The following is a 23,301-nucleotide window of genomic DNA, read 5'->3' on the forward strand; positions in this document are numbered from 1 at the left end:
CGAGGTCCCCATGTATTTTTTGAAGAAATTATATTGTGAGTTTGTCCTTGGGGAGATCCCCAATTATTTTGATATATTAGACTCCCAGGGTAAAGGTGGGGGGTCATCATTTGAGAGGCCAGGAGCATGTCGTGACCCTAATGTAGTTAGGGCACCTATGATCAAGCCACAGTGCGAGCATGTGACTATTCCTTTAGTTGTGAAGGAAAATGTAGAGGCTAGCACTCTAGGGACCATTAATGCTTTGACGTAGACCCTCATCCATTCCATGAGCCCATTAGTTGAGGGGGAGCCTTCTGTGCGTCATGGTCGCATGTGCACTTCATGCAAATCCCTATGCACATTTGGCACTCAGGCTAGAGATGGTGTAGATGATGGGCTTGTCACCGATCAGTTCCTGAACGACACATTTGGCATTGACACATAGGTAAATTACAATTATAGTTTACTAATTTGATCACATTTCATATGTATAGTGAATGATTAATTAATTAGCATCTATTAACATTGTTCAAAATTTAGGGCCAGAGTGTTGTTGGGCCTAGCAGCGATCCTCCAGGCCCATTTTTTGTCCTTTCCACGAGTCTTGAGGTATGTATCGATTTAATCATTTTAATTAATAGATATATTTATTATGTAATCATATTAATGATTGATAAAAAAAATTATGCATGTGCATCAGTTCTCCATAGGACCCTCAACCTTTACCATGGACTTGGAGCATAGACATCATATGAGCTTCACATAGGTACAGTTGTTTCATGTTAATTTAATTCATTTGATTATATTTATTTTATGTTTCATGTTAGATGTAATGTGTATTGTATGACATGCATCTCATGATGTCGAACACACCTCCTCATCTGTGACAATTTGTTAATAGTGGAGTGGCCATAGCTATGGCTAGCTCATAGCCACTGACAGAGGTATGAAAGAATTTTCTTCATTTTAGTTGTTGTTTATAATAGTTAATCTCAAAATTTCTAACATTAACCTTTGCTTATATATTACTATAGCTTTTATGGTTTTTACACAAGCAGTATGTATGTTAGGCCTACTGATACTCTTTCAATTATGGATCGAAACCTTGTTTTTGTTTTACTAAGTGGTAAGGGGTAGTTTTTTTTAATGCTTATCTACTAACAGTAGGTGAGTTTCTTGCTAAAGGGTCAGCCCCCAAGTTTTGGCTACTTTTAATTCAAAAACTAGGAGTGAAGGTAGAAGTGGCAGTGAAAGAATTAGATAAAGAAGAACTAGGAGCACATATTGAAGTTAGAAGTAGAGAAGAAGTAGGAAAATCAAATAAAGGTATGAGGACTAAGAGTAGGAGATAATAAAATTAAAAGTAAAGATAGGAATAGAAGATCATTTGTATTCCAAGTTGATTGCAACTAGGAGTAGGACCTACAAGATGGAAGTAATATGTTTTCTATAAATAATAGTCAATTTTAAAGATATAATTGGTGATTAGATATACTCACCTTGGTCTAGTAGAGTCATAAGTGCAGGAGAATTTGTGTTCTAAATTAATATTATTCATAGGCCAAAGTCAAATGTTGAACTTGATAATAGAACTAGGCATATCCTTAGGATTCAAATAAACTATAGTTTTTGGAATCAACACCATCAACTCTCCTTCACTATTTCTTTGGGATGAATGGAACTAGCATAACAAAAGTATACATTCTTTCATTCTCCTCCTCCTCCTCCTCTCATACAAAATAAACTTGGATAAGATAACTTACTAGACTTTTGGATTCATGGCCCTTCTCTCTTCTTTTCATACTCTTATAGCTATACTAGTAGGATAAATCATTGAGTATTTTCTTATCTTTTATTTTTTCTCTTTCTTTTCTCAAGTGACCACTTGAGCTTTTGCTATAGCTTTTACAACATGATGCTTGAGATTGAGACATTTTCTTGAGTGAGGTCTCTTCAACTAGTTAACTTGGAATCTTAGTAAGCTTTAGGATTTTGTTGTTCTTTTATGTATCCTTAAAAATGAATGTAATAGTTAATATTCTTGGTTTGGGAGCTTTTGTCCTTCAGCTTGGTGATATTTAATCTCCTTGTAGTTTTCCCAAAATATTTACCTCTTTCTCTTTTTTCCTTCTACTTTATTCTGTGCATGAGGTGGACACATGCTTCCAATAAAGTGGGCACTAAATGTATCATTTGAAAAAGTAAGAACACTTATTTGGTATTATTTTTAGCCCCATTTTAATATACATTATGGGTTCCTACATTGATTTCACACTCTCCTTTAAACACTCATTGGACCTTCAAATTATTATTTAAGTCCTATTTTGATTCATTTTCTTTAAAAACTCAAGGTTACCCTTATCTATAAGTGTGCTTCTCTATTTCAACTTCAATCAAATAATTCCTTTCATTTATTGGACCTTATCTTACCATTTATGACATGTATTTTCTCTCTAAACTCAAAAATAAGTTGTTAGATCAAATTTCACACGCTCTAAATATCTTGGATGCACAATCAAAACTTGGGTTGGAATTGGTGGGTATAAGATGAATTTGGTGATATTCACTTGGGTACAATATTTTTGTTAGTGATATGTGTATTTATAAGTGATTATATTTATTGAATTGTTGTAGGGTCTCGTCACGCCTAACCGTCCATGAGCATTTGAGGTGAACTTACAGAGTGACTATTTGTTGGTGGTAAGAAAATAATTGATTTTGTGTGTAAATATATTTGATCTTAACGTATAATAAATATTGATTCATATCTACTTTCTTTGTATCAGTTGGAGCTAGAGAAGAGCCTCAACAAGAGGTCGAGTGAGCATGTCAGGAGGGCCCCGTCATCTCCACTATCTCCCTCCACACGACGGAAAAGGACGTTGAGAGAATTGTTTCCTTCCCCTCGTGGGAAGGCAAAGATGTAGTTGATCTAGACATGTATATATATAGGCATCAGTGGACATATTCGATACACATTTGATGTATATGACATTCTATATTTGATGTATGACATTTATTCGATGTATGACATTATTCAACTTATGACATTATTGGTTAATATATGATATGTTTGTTCATGTTTGTTCATGTATGACATTAAATTAGATATGTTCATGTATGAAATTAAATTAGATATGTGCATGTATGAAATTAAATTCAATACCTAATCTATTCAAAAATTTGATAGAATATTGATTAACAATAAAATTTATCATTGTTTAAGCATAAGTTAAGCATTTGCAATATGTCATCATCATATGATTTATGATCTTGTTCATGTTTAAAGTTTTCCTTCTCTATCATTTGTTTATCAAGTTTAATTCAATACCTAATTAGTTTGAATTTCTGATACAATATTGATTGGCAATACACTTTATTAGACAATATTCATGGACCTCCTGGCAATTGGTCACCTAAATGAGAACCTTCAGATTTATTAGGAACTCCATTAAAGAAATTAGTAGCTTGAAATTACTCTATCCAATAGAATAGTGGTCTACAAATATTAGAGAGATAGACTTAATATTTACCAAGTGGCCATCCAATGCCAAGTGTTGTGGATGTATCTCCATTCAAAGTTCAATCACATGTTAAATAATAGACATTTTAGGAGTAAGAATAAGTTATCTAACCTTATTAACATTCTTTTATATGAGTTCCAAGTAAGGTATCAAGAGTGCTTGGAATTCAAGACTTTGTCTTCTCATCTTGTCCATGTCTTTACTTAAATCAACCTGGATTAACTAAGGTACCTCAATTAACTCAATAACACTATTTTTTAAATCCTCATCAATATTTTTCAACTTTCTTTAAAATATATAGTGTCAAATGTAGTACATCACATAGCTATTGGAGTAGGTGGATTATCTCCTTAAGAAAATTTTCTAGCTCGGTTGTAATACCACCAAGTTCAACTTGTTGAGAAGTAATGGACTCATTACTTTCTACATAATCTTCTTCTCTATTCTTTTCTCTTCTAATTGTATCAAATTTTCATTAACATCAACATCAGGTGCATTTACCTATTTTACAAGTAAACTTAATTGATCAATCATTGGAGGTTTGTCATTAGCTAGTGCATCTAGAACAATTTGTAATAAGATGTCCTTCACATCTTATAATACTTGTTTGTACTTCACTTCCTATCTTTCTCTTTTGCATCTTTCCCCTTCACAATTCTCCATAATTTATCATAGCATCAGAATCCAATTTTGTGTTAGAGTAAATAATTAATTATTAATTATTTATTCTATTTACTTAAGCTTACTTAGGTAAATTCATTTATTTAATATTTTGTATTTAATGCATGTTGTGGTTAGTTGTTGAAAACACGGGAGTTTGTTCCCTTCTAGCATGTTCCACCTTTTATGGATGTGTGTTATGTTGTCATCCTTATCTTCTACCACCTTCTAGCTTGTTCTACAAGCTTCCATGAGCTCTTTATAAGCGGGCTCCCTCTTTGTATTATCAACACATTATCACATCACATTGTGTATATTGTAAATACATTTCTTCTTGTGTTTGCATATGTGGTTTTACCCTTGCTCCATGCTCTTCCTCTTCTTGGCTTCTCTTTGATAGGTTCTCACATGCAGGTGATCTTGGGCATCTTTGGAGTTGGCTTTCCTCAACTCCAACATGGTATCAGAGCCTTCCTGCTGCTGCTTGGTTGAAGAATTTTGAAGCCATGATTTGAAGTCACAAACCCTAGTTTTTTTGTGCATTTTTCTTCAAATCAAAGGATCAACAAAATTTTCAGAGTACTTTAGACCCAAACGGACATCACCATTGGATTCGGAAGGCCATTTACAGTCAAGATTCATATAAAACTTGTCAAATTTGGAGACAGAGCTCCGAGAGGCAAAAAATTTTTACTCCAGGCACTTCCATACGGACTATATGGATGATCTGCGATTTAAAAAAATAGAAAAAAAACATTTTGTGGGTGCGCCGCCCAATAGCCACCATCGTGCCACTACCATGTGTCCCACGCACCTCCGCTGCCAGTGGCAGGACTGGCAGACTACCACGGTGCCACCCTGCAGTTCGCGCCTATTTTCCACTCCGTCGGGATCTGCAACCTTCGCTCTACCTATGAACAGCTCTACCACTGCCTCTCTGTCTGTGTTAGCACTCTTTGCAGTGACACATGGATAGTTGAATCACAGTCAACAAGCCCTGCTCCATCAGTTTTTTTTGCTGTGTCAATGCCATTCTACACGTGACATGTGGCATGGGCGCCATGTGGCACATTGCCACATGGCCCCTGCCATGTCAGTCGCCCACCACGTGGCGTCCACATGGCACTACCATGTGGTAGCCATGTGGCCTCCTTTTTTGCTGTGATGGCCTAGAAACTACTAAATTTAATCGCGCGACTTGATGATGTCAGCGCTTGCATCATCCATCCTTTCATGCACCTCTCAAAGTTTATTTTGGAGCTACTTGTGTTTTTTGGCCATAACTTTTGCATATGGAGGTATTTTTCTGATCCGAAAGAAATGCCAAAAAGCTGGTTCCGAGACGAATATTTTGGTGTAAGTATTTTTAAGTTTTGATGCTTTTTTATATCCATTTTTTGTTGAAGTCTGAAGTTTTGTTTTTGACTCCGGCATGCATATCTTTTGCGTCCCATGCCCATTTTTTGAAAACTTTATATTTTTGGAAAGCTGGTTCTATCACCTTTTCAAAAATATGGTTCTTTTATTTTAGTTTTTGGCCCATTTTCTTTTTACAATAGTTTTGGCATTTTAGATATATGGTGGATATCTTGAGTGTTTTAGGCCTGAGGCTCATTTTCTCAGCATGGATTATCTTATTTTAGGCTGTACTTTCTTTTGTATTAGCTTGTTTTGAATTTTAATCATTGTAGCCATAATTTTGAAGCACTTTTTATGTATCACACTAAGATAAAGTGCCACTTTTGCATTCAGAGAATCATGAATGTTGTTTTGAGTCAGTTGTACATGCACTATTTTCATAAAGCACCATGGGCCGAATATTTGTTTGCTATTTTAGGCATTCTCCCTTTGTCAAGTGAGTGTCCCTTCCACAACATTAGCCCCATGCAGAGTCAGTTTGACCATTTCTTTATAGGTGTTTGTACCTCTTTTCCTCTCTTTGTGTTCTTGGTTCGTCTGCAGGAGACTTTGGCCTGCCTTCTCAATTGCCTGTCATCACACCCCATCTGCATTAAGAGGGGGTTATGTTGTTGTTCTAATGCATTCATGGTTTGATGGTTCGATAGTGTGAACTATGTATTTAGTGGTTGATCCTATATACAAGGCGATTGCAGTGGCTGGCTACCTATGCATTTCGGTGAGATGGATCATCTACCATATAGACATGCTCGGTTTGTGCCTTCTTCTTCCATGGAGGTTCTTCAGATCAACAGTTTGATAGATTTGCAACTTCTTCATGCTTCAATGATGCTTCTTCATGATCACTCCATGTTCTTATTTTAGGGGACATTCTCCTAGTTGGAGACTTCTTCAGTTCTTCACTAGGTTCTTATCTCTTTTTGGGGGAGGGTTTTTCCCACGTGGTTTTCTCTCTTTCTCCATTTTATAGAGGTTGCATTTTCTTTGCATTGTACTTGGGTACCTAACATGGCCTTGTTGCTGGGACCCATTCTGCATTCATCTTAGTTTTGTGAGCTTAAGGCATTTCTCTAAGTTTCACTTAAGGGGGGGTGTTAGAGTAAATAATTAATTATTAATTATTTATTCTATTTACTTAAGCTTACTTAGGTAAATGTATTTATTTAATATTTTGTATTTAATGCATGTTGTGGTTAGTTGTTGACAACACGGGAGTTTGTTCCCTTCTAGCATGTTCCACCTTTTGTGGATATGTGCTGAGTTGTCATCCTTATCTTCTACCACCTTCTAGCTTGTTCTACAAGCTTCCATGAGCTCTTTATAAGTGGGCTCCCTCTTTGTATTATCAACACATTATCACATCACATTGTGTATATTGTAAATACATTTCTTCTTGTGTTTGCATATGTGGTCTCTCATGTCTGTTTAGGGTTTTACCCTTGCTCCATGCTCTTCCTCTTCTTGGCTTCTTTTTGACAGGTTCTCGTATGCAAGTGATCTTGGGCATCTTTGGAGTTAGCTTTCCTCAACTCCAACATTTTGTACTAGCCAACACTGCAAGTTTCAGCATCACTCGAGATGGCATTGTAAAATTAAAATGGAATGTGATCTAAAAAAAGTGAAAGACATTATTGTAGGTCTCTGCAACATGGTCCTATAGAAACTAGAACTGCATCCATACCTCACACGAGCTTCGAGATATGCCCCATCAAAGATCACAACCCTATGGGATTTAGTGACCCTTGGGGACATTTTGGTTCGGCGTGCCTGAGAATGTTCGAGCTCTAAAGGGGACAAGATGAGGTTGAGTAGAGGGTTTACCCAGCCACCTAGAGCTAATAGAGTAGATAGTTTGATCCCACAATGAAAGGTGAGAGAGATTTGGTAGTTGGCAACTTTGTACTAGCCAACACTACAAGTTTTAGCATCACTTGAGATGGTGCTGTAAAATGAAAATGGAATGTGATCTCCAAAAAGTGAGAGAGGTTATTGTAGGTATCTGCAACATGGTCCTGTAGGAACTAGAATCGCATCCATACCTCACACGAGCTCCAAGATATGCCCTATCAAAGATCGTAGCCTTATGAGATTTAGTGACCCTCGAGAATGTTCGAGCGCTGAAGGGGGTAGGACAAGGTTGAGGATAGGGTTTACCCGATCACCCAAAGCTCATGGAGTAGATAGTTTGATCCCATGACAAAAGGTGAGAGAGATTTGGCAGTTGGCAACTTTGTACTAGCCAACACTGCAAGTTTCAGCATCACCCGAGATGGCATTGTAAAACAAAAATGGAATGTGATCTCCAAAAAGTGAGAGAGGTTATTATAGGTCTCTACAACACAGTTCTATAGGAACTAGAATCACATCCATACCTCACACGAGCTCTGAGATATGCCCCATCAAAGATTCCAGCCCTCTAGGATTTAGTGACCCTTGGGGACATTTTTGTTTGGCATGCCCGAGAATGTTCGAGTGCTAAAGGGGATAGGACGAGGTTGAGGATAGGGTTTACCCATCTCAAAAAAAATTTGACTTATTCAAATTTGAGGATACATACTAATAAATTTTGCAAAAAATTGTGTCTGAGTTGAGTCCAAAAAATGTTTAGCATGTGGCTCGCGATTTTGGCTATCAATCCTCCTTCTTACAACATCTCTTTGATTAGGAGAAACAAGTGTATTATTTTTCCAAAAATCTTCGACCAATGATTTCAAGGCTTCACTAATTTTTTTATCCTTTCATGGTAGTCTACCGCTAAATGTCCATAACTCATTTTTTGTTGGATCTTCTAATCTCTCACGCCTTAGCATGGCTCTCCTTAGGGTACCTCTAGCAATTTTTTATGTTTTTCTTATCTTTCTCATGAGTTGAGCTTTCTTCATTTGGCTACTTACTATTGTTTATGTGAGTACTCATCTTGTGATATTACTATATTTGGTGTGTGATTTAGAACCCACTTTGTCATAAGCACTCATTAGATTCTTTGCAATATTTCTTTCATTTGAATTATCCATCATTCTTAGCCCAAGAATCTTCATGATAGGCCTAAATTTCAAATTTCTCATTATTTCAACAAATAATTGGCATTGACCTATAATATTTAATTCTTCAAAAAATAATCTCCACATACTATTAACTTTTCTTTGACAAGTACGCTTGCTAATCTTGTCAGACATTGATTTCAAAATGTTAGTATTAATATCAATTAAATATTTTGATCTTCTAAAAGTCTCTTCAATTCTTTCAACATTTTGAACATCAATATAAATTTGAGTGTATTGCGTACCTTGAACCGAAGATGATGTGCCTTGGCAATAAGATGTAAAAGATGGAGTATCACCTACTTGATGTGTTGATGTTGTGCTTTCAACATGACATGATGGAATGTGTATATTGTCAAATCTACAAATCAGTGTCTCTTCTACATGAGGATGATATGCCTTCAACATTGGAAGATGATACTCCAACATTGGAAGATGGTGTAGCGGACGATATGACTCCAACATTGAAGGATGGTGTAGCTTCACAATTCAATTGTCTTCTTGAGTGTAACAGTCTCATTCGTTCTCTTTGTATTTCTAATTCTTCCTCTTTGTTTCTTTGTACTAGTGGTTCTTGATCCTCTTCAAAAGTCAATTCTTCATTATTGCTTTGTAATTTTCTTTGTTTGCATAGTAATTTCATTTTATCTCTTTTAATTGTCAAATCTCTCTCCCTCTCTTCATTTGTTTGAATCTTTGGTTTCTTCCTTGGCATAATGATGATTTCTACATGTCAAATTATTCAAACATTCGAATTACTTAAAATGTGTAAATTAAAAATTATTCAATTAAATAGAAAATTTATAATTATTTGAATGATTACACAATATATATCAAACGACTTGTCAAATTTCTAACCATTTCGAAATAACATTTCATTCAAACATACAATTTTCAATGAATTCACTATATATTAAATAACATGTCAAATTATAATCAAATTTGTATTTATCTATTGACAAACAATATTTAAAATGGATTGCACTAACCTTTTCTATACAAGGAATATTCAAAAAGTCTTCAAATAATGTATCCAATGATTGAATTTGGTGTTTGCTAACTTCCAAAAGTGTTGAAATACTGTTTGCTATGTTGAAACTCATGATTTCTATCAGAATAACGGAATGCATAACAAACCAAAAGCAAGAAATGGATGAAATAGGCCCCAAGGTTAGTTTTTTTACCATTTTTAGGTATTTGAGATAGTGCATACGCACTATAGTGTGTATGCACTATGTGAAATCACATTACTCCCCATCCTCCCTAATCTCTCTCCCATCCCCTCCCTCTCTCTATTCCTACTCTCTCTCTCCCCTCTCCCATCCTTTACTCTCTCTCACTCTCCCTCTCCCACCACCTACTCTCTCTACCTCTCTCACCCTCTCTCCTCTCCCATCCCCAACTCTTTAGATCTCTCACAGACTCTCTTATCCCCCTATCTCTCTCCCTCTCCCTCTCCTACCACCTACTTTCTCTCCCCCATCTCCTACTCTCTCTCCTCTCCCATCCCTTACTTTGTCTCTCTTACACACATTCCCATTCCCCCTATCTCTCTCCCTCTCCTACTACCTACTATCTCTCTCTCCCTCTCTACTCTCTCTCTCCCATCTTGTACGAGCTCTCTCTACCACCACCTACTCAATCTCACACTCTCTCTCATTCCCTACTCTGTCTCTCTTACACACACACTCCCATTCCCCCTCTCTCTCTCCCTCTCCCACTGCCTACTTTCTCTCCCCCATCCCCTACTCTCTCTCTCTCTCCTCTCCCATCCCCTACTCTCTCACACTCACACTCTTTTCCATCCCCTACTCTATCTCTCTCACACACACACTCCCATCCCCCTCCTCTCCCATCCCCTACTCTCTCACACTCACACTCTCTTCCATCCCCTACTTTTTCTCTCTCATACACACACTCCCATCCCCCTCTCTCTCCCTCTCCCACCGCCTACTTTCTATCCCCCATCCCCTACTCTCTCTCTCCTCTCATATCACCTACTCTCTCACACTCACGCTCTCTCCCATCCCCTACTCTGTCTCTACTCTCTCACACTCACACTCTCTTCCATCCCCTACTTTGTCTCTCTCATACACACACTCCCATCCCCCCTCTCTCTCTCCCTCTCCCACCGGCTACTTTCTATTCCCCCATCCCTTGCTCTCTCTCTCCTCTCCCATCCCCTACTCTCTCACACTCACACTCTCTCCCATCCCCTACTCTGTCTCTCTCACACACACACTCCCATCCCCCTCTCTCTTTCCCTCTCCCACTAACTACTTTCTCTCCCCCATCATTGTACTCTCTCTCTGCCACCCCCTACTCTCACACTCTCACACTCTCTCCCATCCCCTACTCTCTCTCTTTCATAGATACACACACTCTTATCCCCTCGCTCTCTCCCTCTCCTTCTCCCACTCCCTCTCCTACCGCCTCTACTATCTCTCTCTCTTTCAAGTTCTCTTTCTTCCTCTCTACTCTCTCTCCCTCTCACTCTCTCTCCCATCCCCTACTATGTCTCTCTTACACACACACTCCCATCCCCCTCTCTCTTTTCCTCTCCCATCGCTTACTTTCTCTCCCCCATTGCCGTACTCTCTCTCTACCACCCCCTACTCTCACACTCTCACACTCTCTCCCATCCCCTACTCTCTCTCTCTTTCATAGATACACACACTCTTATCCCCCCACTCTCTCCCTCTCCCTCTCCCACTCCCTCTCCCACTCCCTCTCCTACTGCCTACTATCTCTCTCTCTCTCTAGTTCTCTTTCTTCCTCTCTACTCTCTCTCTCCCATCCCTTACTCTCACTCTCTCTCCAATCCCCTACTATGTCTCTCTTACACACACACTCCCATCCCCCCTCTCTCTTTCCCTCTCCCACCATTTACTTTCTCTCCCCCATTGTCATACTCTCTCTCTACCACCCGCTACTCTCACACTCTCACACTCTCTCCCATCCCCTACTCTCTCTCTTTCACAGATACACGCACTCTTATCCTCCCACTCTTCTTCTCTCCCATCCCCTACTCTCTACATCTATCACACACACTCCCATTCCCCCCCTCTCTCTCTCCCTCTCCCTCTCCCACTCCCTCTCCCACCATCTACTTTCTCTCCCCCATCCCCTACTCTCTCTCTCTCCTCTCCCATCCTCTAGTCTCTCGCACTCTCTCCCATCCCCTACTCTATCTCTCTTATACACACACACTCCCATCCCCCCCTCTCTTTCACTCTCCCATAACCTACTTCCTCTCCTCCATCATTGTACTCTCTCTTTGCCACCCCCTACTCTCACACTCTCACTCTCTCTCCCATCCCCTACTCTCTCTTTTCAAAGATACACACACTCTTATCCCCCCACTCTTCTTCTCTCCCATCCCCTACTCTCTACATTTGTCACACACACTCCCACTCCCTCTCCTACTACCTACTATCTCTCTCTCTCTCTCATGCTCTCCCATCCCATAATCTCTCTCTCTCTCTCTCTCTCTCTCTCTCTCTCTCTCTCTCTCTCTCTCTCTCTCTTTCTCCCCCCCCCCATCCTGTACAAGCTCTCTTTGCCACCACCTAAGTTCTCTCTCACACTCTCACACTCTCTCCCATCCCCTACTCTGTCTCTCTTACATGCACACTCCCATCCTCCCTCCCTCTCTCCTCTCCCATTCCCTACTCTCTAGATTTTTCACACACTCCCATCCCTCCTCTCTCTCCCTCTCCCACTCCCTCTTACACTACAAACTATCTCTCTCTCTCAAGTACTCTCTCTCCCTCTCTACTTTCTCTCTCCCATCCCCTACTCTACCTCTCTCTCGTCCTTCCCCTACTCTCTCACACTCTCTCCCATCCCCTACTCTCTCTCTCACCCCCATCCTGTACGAGCTCTCTCTGCCACCTCCTACTTTCTCTCAAACTCTCACACTCTCTCCCATTTCTTACTCTATCTCTCTTATAAATAAATACACATTCCCATTCCCCCCTCTCTCTCTCGCAGTCCTTGTCCCACTACCTACTCTATCTCTCTTAGATGCTTCCATTCCAACTCTCTCTCCCTCCCACTCCCTCTCCCACCACCTACTCTCTCTCTGTCTCTCTCTCTCCCATCCCTCTACCATTTCCTACTCTCTCTATCTCTCTCTCCCTTCTCTCATTCTCTACTCTCTCTCTCTTTCACATACACACACACACCCATCCCCTCTCTCTCCTCTTCCATCCCCTACTTTTTCTCTCACTCGCTCTCCCTCTCCCACTGCCTACTCTCTCTCTCTCTCTCTCTCTCTCTCTCTCTCTCTACTATCTCTTACATTTTCACACTCTCTCCTATCCCCTACTCTCTCTCTCTCTTAAATCTCTCTTACACAAATTTCTATCCCCCCTTTCTCTCCCTCTCCCACTCCCTCTCCCACCGCCTACTCTCTCTTCCATCCCCTACTCTCTCTCGAGCTACTTTTTCTTCTCCCTCTCCCATTCCACACCCTCTCTCTTTCACACACATGCACTCCCATCCTCCTCTCTCTCACTCTTCCTCTCCCACTCCTTCTCCCATGGCCTACTCTCTCTCTCTCCCTCATCCACTACTCTTAATCTCTCTCTCCCAACCTGTACTCTCTCTCACACTTCCTCTCTCTCCCATCCCCTACTTTCAATCTCTTTCCCCCATCCTGCACTCTCTCTTTTCCACCCCTACTCTCTCTCACACTTCCTCTCTCTCATATCTTGTACTACTAAGAAATCATTTTTTAGAAAGTGCGTGTGCACTATAGCGCGCGCGCGCTATAGGGCGCACACACTATTGAAAGCTTATTTAAACCCGAGACTAAGGCTTGGTTTTGCCTTGGAGATCCAACCCAAAGGTTTGGAGTTTATGAATAGGTCTCAGACGTGTTTTCCAGAAAACATACCAAAAATGATTATTTTTTCTTGTGTGCTCCCCTTCAAGATTCCTCATGGTTGGGTATCGATAAGATCAGGTTACATAGCATTACAGCTCTTTGTGTTAGCTATCTAACCATATAATTTATTTTTAATTTGAACTATTTCAAACCTTTCATCTATAATTTCTTTTGAATGTATGTTCATTTTTTGTCAAAAACCACCATGTACTAATTGGGCTATATATTTTAGCTCGTTCATCAAATTTTGCAACAACTTAGTTTTTTAGAAACTAGACTCCATTCTACACACTTTGAAAAAAAATGTTTTGATTTTAGATTAGTTTTTAATTATTTCTAGCGGGAGCACATAAATATTTCACATTTTTGGGATGTGTCTAGTTAAAAAAATTATTTTAAAAAAAATACACATTATAAAATTATCCGAAAAAATCATGGGATAAACTACATAGTGTTAAGTAACTTTTGACCAGAGCGATTAAAGAGTTTCAAAAAAAAAGTTAAACTTATAGGGGGGCCACACTTTTTACTGTGTTATGTTTTTTTGGAATAAATAGTACCACTTTTTGTGGCCCCTTGTTTTGAGGACCTAAAACTAAACCATTTTGAAAAAAAATTAGTAGTTTAGAAACTAGATTCAAAGGACTACAACTTTTATTTTTTTCATATCTTAAAATTTTAAGCGTAACTATCTTCAAATTCTTGTTGAAGTTCAAATTTGTAGATCTCAGAAAAAAGGTGTCCACTTATACCCCCCTTTTGGCACCACAACTTTGTGCACTTAGCCATTTACCTACAAGCATTTGTAATTGTTTATCTATCAGAGATCCACTATTCTTAACATGGTATCAGAGTAGTATTGATAAGAAAACGATTGCATATTAATTCTAAATTTGGGACAAAGTTAAAGGAAAGAAAAGTTTTATTAAGAATTAAAATGGTGAATCATGTAAGAATTGAAGATAGGCTAGATGGAGCATCTAACTTTTCATCTTGGAAAACTAGGCTATTAATAATTCTAAGAGAGATGGAATTAGAAAATAAGATTGAAACAAATTTACCCATGCCTGAAAATGAATCCAAGAAAACATCATGGAAAAGGCATAATAATAGGGCCATGAAAATAGTCATAGATTCAGTAAAAGATCATATACTTCCATCCATAGCAAATCTTAAAATCGCATTTGATATGTTCTCCACTATTCAAAATACATTTGAAATTAATAATACAAGTAGATTGCTAACTTTGAAACAAGATCTACTTTACATAAAAATGAAAAATGGAGAATCCATTACCTCTTACTTTCTTAGAATTACTTAATTAAAGGATCAACTTGCTACTATGTAAAGTTAGATGGATGATAAAGAACTAAGTATGATTACTCTTAGAGGTCTTCCTCTATCATGGGAAACCTTCATACGAAGTTTAAGTTCACATCCAAAATTTCCAAAATTTGATCAACTAAAGAATGAATGCACTCAAGAAGAGTCTAGATTAGCCTCTAGAGGTCTAATTTCAAATCAAGATGGCAAAGTCGAAGCATTGTACTCTAAATCAAATAAGAAAAGAAAGTTAAAGCATAACAAGAAGGACAACAAAAAAAATAAAAAATCTCACAAACAACATGATTGGTCCAAAGTAAGATGCTTTAACTGTGATAAGCTTGGTCATTCCTACTATATATGTCTTAGAAAATAGAAAATTTAAGCAGCTTTAGCAAAAGTTAAAGAAGAAAATAATGAGAAAATGGATAAATAAAATTATGCATTTATAGTAGCTCTGTCAAGTGAGTTAAGCACTAATCACCATACCTAGATCATAGATAGTGGAGCTTCTCACCATATCACCAGATTTAAGGATAAATTTGATACCCTCTCAAATCATGAATCAGAAGAAGTAACTATTGGAGATAATTCTCTCACCCTATTAAAGGAATTGGTACTTACTCTATTCAACTGAATTCTAAAATCACTCTTTAACTCAAGAATGTCCTATATGTGCCAGGGATTAAAATAAATCTTGTCTACATCTCCGAACTTGCTGATCAAGGGTACAAAATTGCATTTCAAGGAGATAGAGTTCTATCTTGGACTAAGAACTCATCTATTAAGAAATTCATCTCCATTGAGGTCAAGGATGGAAGTCTTTATAAGCTTTGTAATATTCAAAATCCTAAGTTAAACTTAATCCTTATTAATGATAAGTCAAATTCCATTGAAATTTGGTACAAAAGACTAGGTCACCTTAACTTTCAAGCCTTATTCTTCTATCTAGGTAAAATTGTGAAAGGCCTACCAAATTTAAAAATAGATCATTCAAGTATTTGTAAGGGGTGTGCTTTAGGAAAAAATACTAAACATTCCTTTCCCAAAAGTGATCATATATCTAAAAGCATTCTTGAATTGATTCATATAGATCTTTGTGGTCCTATGTTAGTCCCTTCCCTTAATGGATGTCATTTCTATGTAATATTCATTGATGATTACTCTAGGAGAATATGGATTTATTTTCTAAAACAAAAAGAGTCATCTGGGGTCTTATCCAAGTTTAAAGAATTTAAAGTCTTAGTTGAAAATCAATCAGGACATAAGATCAAAACCCTAAGGTCTGACAATGGGGGTGAGTTCACATCTAATATCTTTAAAAACTTTTGTATTTCTATTGGGATTAAGAGGGAGTGTTCGGTACCTTATAATCCTCAATAGAATGGAATAGCTAAAAGGAAAAATAGATCTAGTGTTGAATCTGTCAGGGCCATGTTACATGATCAAAATCTTCATTACTCCTTTCGAGATGAAGCATCCAATATTGCTGTCTACATTCAAAATCATTGCACTCACTCTATATTAGAAAACACCACTCTAGAAAAATTGTTTACCGGTGTTAAACTTGATTTAAGTCACCTAAGAATATTCAGATGTTCGGTCTATATTCACATACCAAAAGAGAAGAGAACCAAATTGGAGCCTTTTGAGAAAAGGGGAATATTCATTGGTTATAGTGGAACTTCAAAAGGGTACATGATCTACATTCCTAGACAAAGAACAATTGAGATTAGTAGAGATGTTATATTTGAAGAAGACACTACTTTCAAAATTTCTAGTAATAGTGATGAATCCATTTCAAAAGAAGATCAAGCTACAGAAATTGAGAGGGAGGATAATCTTGATATCTCTTCCATGTAAAATCATACAAAATTAGAAAATATCAACCATACCAATAAGAAGAGACCTCTTTGGGCCAGGAAAATGTTAGCTGAAAATCAAGTTGAACCAGATGATGTAATTCAAGAAAGCAAAAGAACTAGGAATCAATCCTATTATGTTTCACTACTATCTGAACTCATAAAATCTGAACCTACCAATGTTAAAGAAGCACTTTCACATAAATATAACTCTATATTGAAAAATGTTGTATGAGATATTGTACCAAGACCCAAAAACAAATGAGTTGTTTCTTCCAAATGGTTGTTCAAGATTAAACATGTTGTAGATGGCAGTATTGAAAAGTACAAGGCAAGATTTGTAGCTCGAAGTTTCTCTCAAAAGGAAGGTATTGATTATGATGAAACTTTCACCCATTTTTCTAGGTATACTTCAGTCAAAACAATCCTAGCTATTGCTGCATCTAAAGGATGGAAAGTACATCAAATGGATGTCAAAACAACGTTTCTCAATGAAAAGATTGAAGAAAAAATTTATGTTGAACAACCATAAGGGTTTAATACTTTTGATTGCAAGACTCATGTTTGTAAATTAAAGAAAGCACTTTATGGTCTTAAACATGCTCCCAAAGCCTTGTATGAAAGAATAGATAACCACCTACTGAAATTGGGATATGCCAAAAATGAAGTCGATCCAAATCTATACTTCAAATCTGAAGGTAATGATATGGTTATCTTTGTATTATATGTTGATAATTTGCTAATTATAAGTGATGAACATCTTATAGAGAAATGTAAGCAAGATCTCTTTGCTGAATTTGAAATCAAGGACCTAGGGTTACTTCACTACTTTTTGGCATTAGAAATTTGGTAGCTAGACAACTATATTATACTAAATCAGGGAAAATATACAATTGATATATTAACCAAGTTTGGAATGATGGAATGCAAACTGGCTCCTACTCCTATGTAGATAAACTTGCACAAACTAAAAGATGATATGAATGAATCTAAGGATGTGGATCCTACTTATTATAGACAAATTATTAGATCCTTGATGTATCTAGTTAATACCCGTCCTGACATATGCTATGCTACTCATACCTTGATTCAGTTTATGTATGCTCCTAAGAAGATACATTTGCATGAAACTAAATACATATTGAGGTATATGAAGAGTACCATTGGAATGGGAATCAAATATGAAAAAGTCAATCTTGAACTAATTGGATACTTAGATTATGATTGGGCTGGAAGTTCTATTGAGCATAAGAGCACGTCAAGATATTCTTTCAGTCTTGGATCTGGTATGATTTCCTAGACCAGTCGGAAGAAAATTTTTGTAGCTTTAAGTTCTACCGAAGCCGAGTATATTGCACCTTCCTTGGGTGCCAGAGAAGTAGTATGACTATGAAAGTTGCTTTTAGATCTCTTTAAAAGACTTTTGAAGCCCACCGTGATATATTGTGATAATTAAAGTTGTATCAAGCTTTCTTTTAATCCTGTGTTTCACAATCACTCTAAACACATTGAAATTCCATTTCATTACATCAAAGATATGGTTAATCGAGGAGTCACTCAATTGGAGTATATATGTATGAATGATCAAATAGCTGATATCCTTACCAAACCTCTTGCTAAAGTAAAATTGAAATACTTCAGAGAAAAACTTGGTATGATTATTTGTAATGAAATTTTTTGAAATAAAAGAGTTGTTTCATTTGAGATCTTGTTTCCATTGGTTGCTAGATAGTACTTGATATGTAATGAAAGGTGACGAGTGACAATCTTTCATGGACATATTCAAGTGTAAGCAAACTATTTACAAGGTGACGATCTTGTAAATGATTATTTTTGGGCTTCTCTAGACATTGTTTAAGTGCAAGTAGAGATTATTTTTGGGCTTCTCTAAACATTGCTTAAGTGCAAGTAGAAATTATTTCTGGGCTTCTCTAGAAATTGCTTAAGTGCAAGTAGAGATTATTTCTGGGTTTCTCTAGACATTGCTTAAGTGCAAGTAGAGATTATATGAGCTATCTCTAGACATTGCCTAAGTGCAAGTAGAGACCATGTGTGCTATCTCTGGACATTTCTTAAATGCAAGTAGAGACCATTTTTTGTTCATATGATGTTGCTTATGTGATGACTTTGATTTATTGATGTTTTGTTTCTCCCTAGCTAAAGAGGGAGTGTTAATGTTTAGTGTCAGAAGAAGCAAAACATGAATGCTACCACTATTTACTTTACATCGCTGACATATGAGCATCTACATTGTTGATATTTGTTTTACATTAGAGAGAGATAAGTATCAAATTCATGTTATCACTGTCTGATATGTATCTAAGAAATATGTGCATACGTACATATGCATACATATACGTATTCATATACCTTTTTCATACATATTATTACTAAAATATTTGAATACAGTTTTGACACATAAACCAACCTTTTGTAAACCACCTAAAAGGCCTTTAAATTAGTGGTTGTATAATGTGAAACTTATTGCATTAATTTTCTCTTTTTTCTCTTTGCTAGATAATAAAAAAGAAGTGGGTCACTATTCCTCTAGTGGATGCAACCCATATTAGGCAACTAGCTTAAATCTCTCTATTATTGTGTATTGTTATTTTGCCTCTTATTGTGCATTATATTTTAATATTGTGTATTTCTTTGGTTTACCTTAAACCCTCACACTATTGATGCAGACACATCTTGGGTCAATGAGCAATCTTGCATCAACCAAAAATATTGCTTTGTTTTCTGTACCAGTTTGTTGTTTGAGGAGCAGTCATTGTTGCTCATGGTTTCAAGTTGTGTGTGGTTGGCAGCTTAATGTGGACCCATTGTTGATCCTTACCCTAAATGCGTGGAACCTAATATTCTTTGAGCTTGAAGTTTTGTGTCTCTTTCTCCTCTCGCTTTCTACTACTTGTTTCATTCAGCGTACCATGGAGTTTCTTTTTGCATAGTTTCCTATGATGACGTGACATCTTGCGTGGTTGAGGGGCATCTCTTAGATCACATGTGGACCTATCCATAAGAGCATGAATTGTCTTTTTGTCATTTGCTAATTCTTTTGTTTTCTTGTCCAAGGCAAGACCTATTTTGTAATTAACTGCTTGACAGGCTGACTTGTGGTCTTGCTAGCTATATAAGGACTTGGATTAGATTTAGGAAAGTAAGTTAGTAGATAGAGAAGTAGATAAGGTCTCAAGACAACAAGTTTTGAGCTCTGATGTTGTAATTCATTGTACTCGCTGCAAGCAGGAAGGCCTTACAACCTAGCATATGTATATTATCATGTGATATGTCTAATCAATAAGTATCTATTCATGGATAGAGTTGGTTCTTTGTTGCTTGATGTGTGTTTGCTTTTGTGTGTATTTTTGGCGAGGTGTTAGGAGATGGGAATTGGTTCCTTTCCTCCTACTTACCTTGTGTCAACTATTGAGCCACAATAAATATTTATTTAGGTGCACCTATAAAGTTGTATGTAGCATTGGTTAGACATTTTGTGTGGGTTGCTCATGAGAAAATATTTAATATTTGAGAAACTTAGTACCAAAAAATAAGCTTGGGGCTAAAGGTTTGTGTACTTCAAATCATAAAGGTCAAAAATTTCCTCTTGCCTCAAAATCAACCTTACATTGAAAAATATTTAGAAAAATAAAGTAGATTTTTTTACACAATGAAGATATTTCAACTCACCATCATCTAATGACATCAAGTACAATTTGTAAAAAAAGAATAAAAAATATTTAATTTTGTCTTTCTAATCACTCTAATAATTAACTAAGAAAAGTAATATGTACTTAGTTATCCATAAAAATGGATTAAAAAAAAAACTTAAAAAATAAAAAAAGTTATTACAAAATATTTTATAAAACTTGTTTATTTATTTATTTTACTATAAGAAAAAGATTTCATAACTAAAAAAATTAATTTGTAAAATTAAAGTTTTATAACAACATTCATACGAATTAAGATTAATTTTAATATTATTTTAATGAAAGCTAAAAAATTAATAATAAAAAAGATATTTATTGCAATCTTTTCAAATTGACTTTCCTTCTTTGAGACGAGGTTTGTCAAATCTTCTGGAACAAACAAATCTTCTCGTTGGAGGACTTTAGTTGGGACTTTTTTATGGTTCAATAATATTGTTTCCGGAACATTCCAGACACAATATTTTATTTGTAGATAATATATGTCACATTCAAGTGTCATTGATTTCTTTTTTCCGTGGTTTGCCAGCCGGAAAAACACGCCGGCAATCGCAGGGATTCAACATATTTTTTCACGAGATCTTGACCGAGAAAATCACCGTCGGGATGGAAAACTTGTGGTCTCTGGTGCCGGAAAAGAAGTGTGTCCGCCGAAGAAAAGCTCACGTCGTTGGCAAGTGTCGTTGAACTGGAAAGCGTATTCAACAAATTTGACGGCAACGGTGACGGGAAAATGTCTCTATCTGAACTCGGCCACGTCATGCGCTCGCTGGGCCACGAGATCAGTGAAGATGAGCTGAGGATGACGATGACAGAGGCTGACTCGGATGGCGATGGCCACTTCGACTTGGCGGAATTCGTGGCGCTTAATACGCGTGGCGTGGATAGCACTGCGAGGTTGCAGGATCTGCAAGAAGCTTTTAAGATGTTTGATGTGAACGGCGATGCATCCATCTCTGCTCATGAACTCGACAGTGTTTTAAGAAGATTGAGCGAGATTTCCAGCCTTGATGATTGTCAAAGTATGATTGCCAGAGTGGATGCTGAATGGATGCTGACGGGGATGGCCAGGTTAACTTTGATGAGTTCTTGACAATGATGTTAACACCCATTGCAAGCTAGGGTATGGTAAGTATGAGTTTTACTGAATATGGTTATGTGTGCTTTTGGATTCAACTAAGCTTTTTTTTCATCTATAGGGCGTATCATATCTAGTGATGTATTCTATAGTAGTTTTTGCATCAATATTGATCATCATATTTGAAGATGGATAGATGGATCACTCACTCTATGGTTTGAGGATTGGTTGGATAGATCATAGACCTGTTACCATTGGGATTGATTGAATCATGGAATGTGAATTAGAATGTTGATGCAAATAAATTTAGAGTTGAATTTAAAATTACTCAAAATGAGCTATGTCATATTCGAACCACCATCGTGTTCAATTGATCCTAACTTGTAATATTGTATGCTTTATGGTTTTTATGGTTTGGTATTTACATTATGAGTCTTTGCTTAGGGGTCACTGAATTTATGTAGTTCCTTTTTATGGTTTTTTTATAACCCTACAAGAAATTGGCCAAGCTGTGCAGTAAACCCTTTTTACTGTAAATGAAGCTGGGTTGAATCGAGAATGAAAGCTATTAATATAGTTTTTAATTAATATCGGCATGATATACTTTTCAGTGTTTAAGTTTCATCTACGGCAATACATTAGGAAACATGTTCAGATTTTTTTTCATATTCTTTCACAAATGCATGGTAAGCTGAAATTTGTTTGAGAATTTTGAAATTGATTGCAGTTCAAACATGAGCATAAAATGTTAAACTCAATCTTTCTCTAATTGGAAAGAAACCAAATTCCACATAAGAATCGTCGGCTCACTGAGTAGAGGAGAAGCAGATTGTTGTATGCTCTTTTGAAATTCTCTCCCAGCTGTGAAAAAAGATTGAAAGAAGAATTCAAGAAAGAAAGTGATAGATTTTAGTACAATCCAATACAAAAATAATCAATGGTAGGAGTTGCAGTGGAAACTGCACCATCTTTTGCAGTGTCACGTCTCATCCTAGAACCCTTTCTTTTCTTGCTTATGTGGCTATGTCGACTTGGTCAAAATTTAGACTTAATTAAAAGATAAATGAAAGTTAATGTTTTAGATTTCTAAATTGAAATGATTTATTACGATGGATATGTATGAGATGTTACATTCAATGATGATGTTATTTGATGTAATCATGATGTCATGCTTATAGTTCTGATTCAATTAATGTTATTCTTAATGATGATGTAATTAAGTTGTTAATAACGATCGATACTAACTCCTTGTTATGGTTGCGAGTGTTTGAGTGGATGCAGTGATCGTTACGACATAAGTGTGATTGAGGTAGGGAAGGTTAGCCTCTTGGAAGGGGATGTGTTGAATGACTATGCGACCACACACACGTCACTTAGGATTCATATGTTTATTTATTTTACGCTGCGGGTAAGTGCACAAAGTTGTGGTGCCAAAAGGGGGGTATAAGTGGGCACCTTTTTCTTGAAATCTACAAATTTTGAACTTCAACAAGAATTTGAAGATAGTTACGCTCAAAATTTTTAGATATGACAAAAAAAAGTTGTAGTCCTTTGAATCTAGTTTCTAAACTACTAATTTTTTTTCAAAATGGTTTAGTTTTAGGTCCTCAAAAAAGGGGGCCACAAAAAGTGGTACTATTTATTCCAAAAAAACATAGCACAGTACAAAGTGTGGCCCCCCTAAAATTTTAACTTTTTTTTTGAAATTTTTTAATCGCTCTGGTCAAAAGTTACTTAACACTATGTAGTTTATCCCAAATTTTTTGAGTAATTTTATAATGTCTATTTTTTTTTTAACGAATTTTTTTAACTAG

At 36.8% G+C, this 23,301-nt stretch overlaps 1 pseudogene; it reads left to right on the top strand.

The window, feature by feature from the left end:
* Window positions 1-20,891: 20,891 nt before the first annotated feature.
* On the top strand, window positions 20,892-21,531 carry LOC149558770 (putative calcium-binding protein CML25; annotated as a pseudogene).
* The last annotated feature ends 1,770 nt before the right edge of the window (window positions 21,532-23,301 follow it).

Source organism: Cupressus sempervirens, chromosome 5 (genome assembly GCF_028749045.1).
Source record: "Cupressus sempervirens isolate cs-2001-9-10 chromosome 5, ASM2874904v1, whole genome shotgun sequence".
NCBI classification, from domain to species: Eukaryota; Viridiplantae; Streptophyta; class Pinopsida; order Cupressales; family Cupressaceae; genus Cupressus; species Cupressus sempervirens.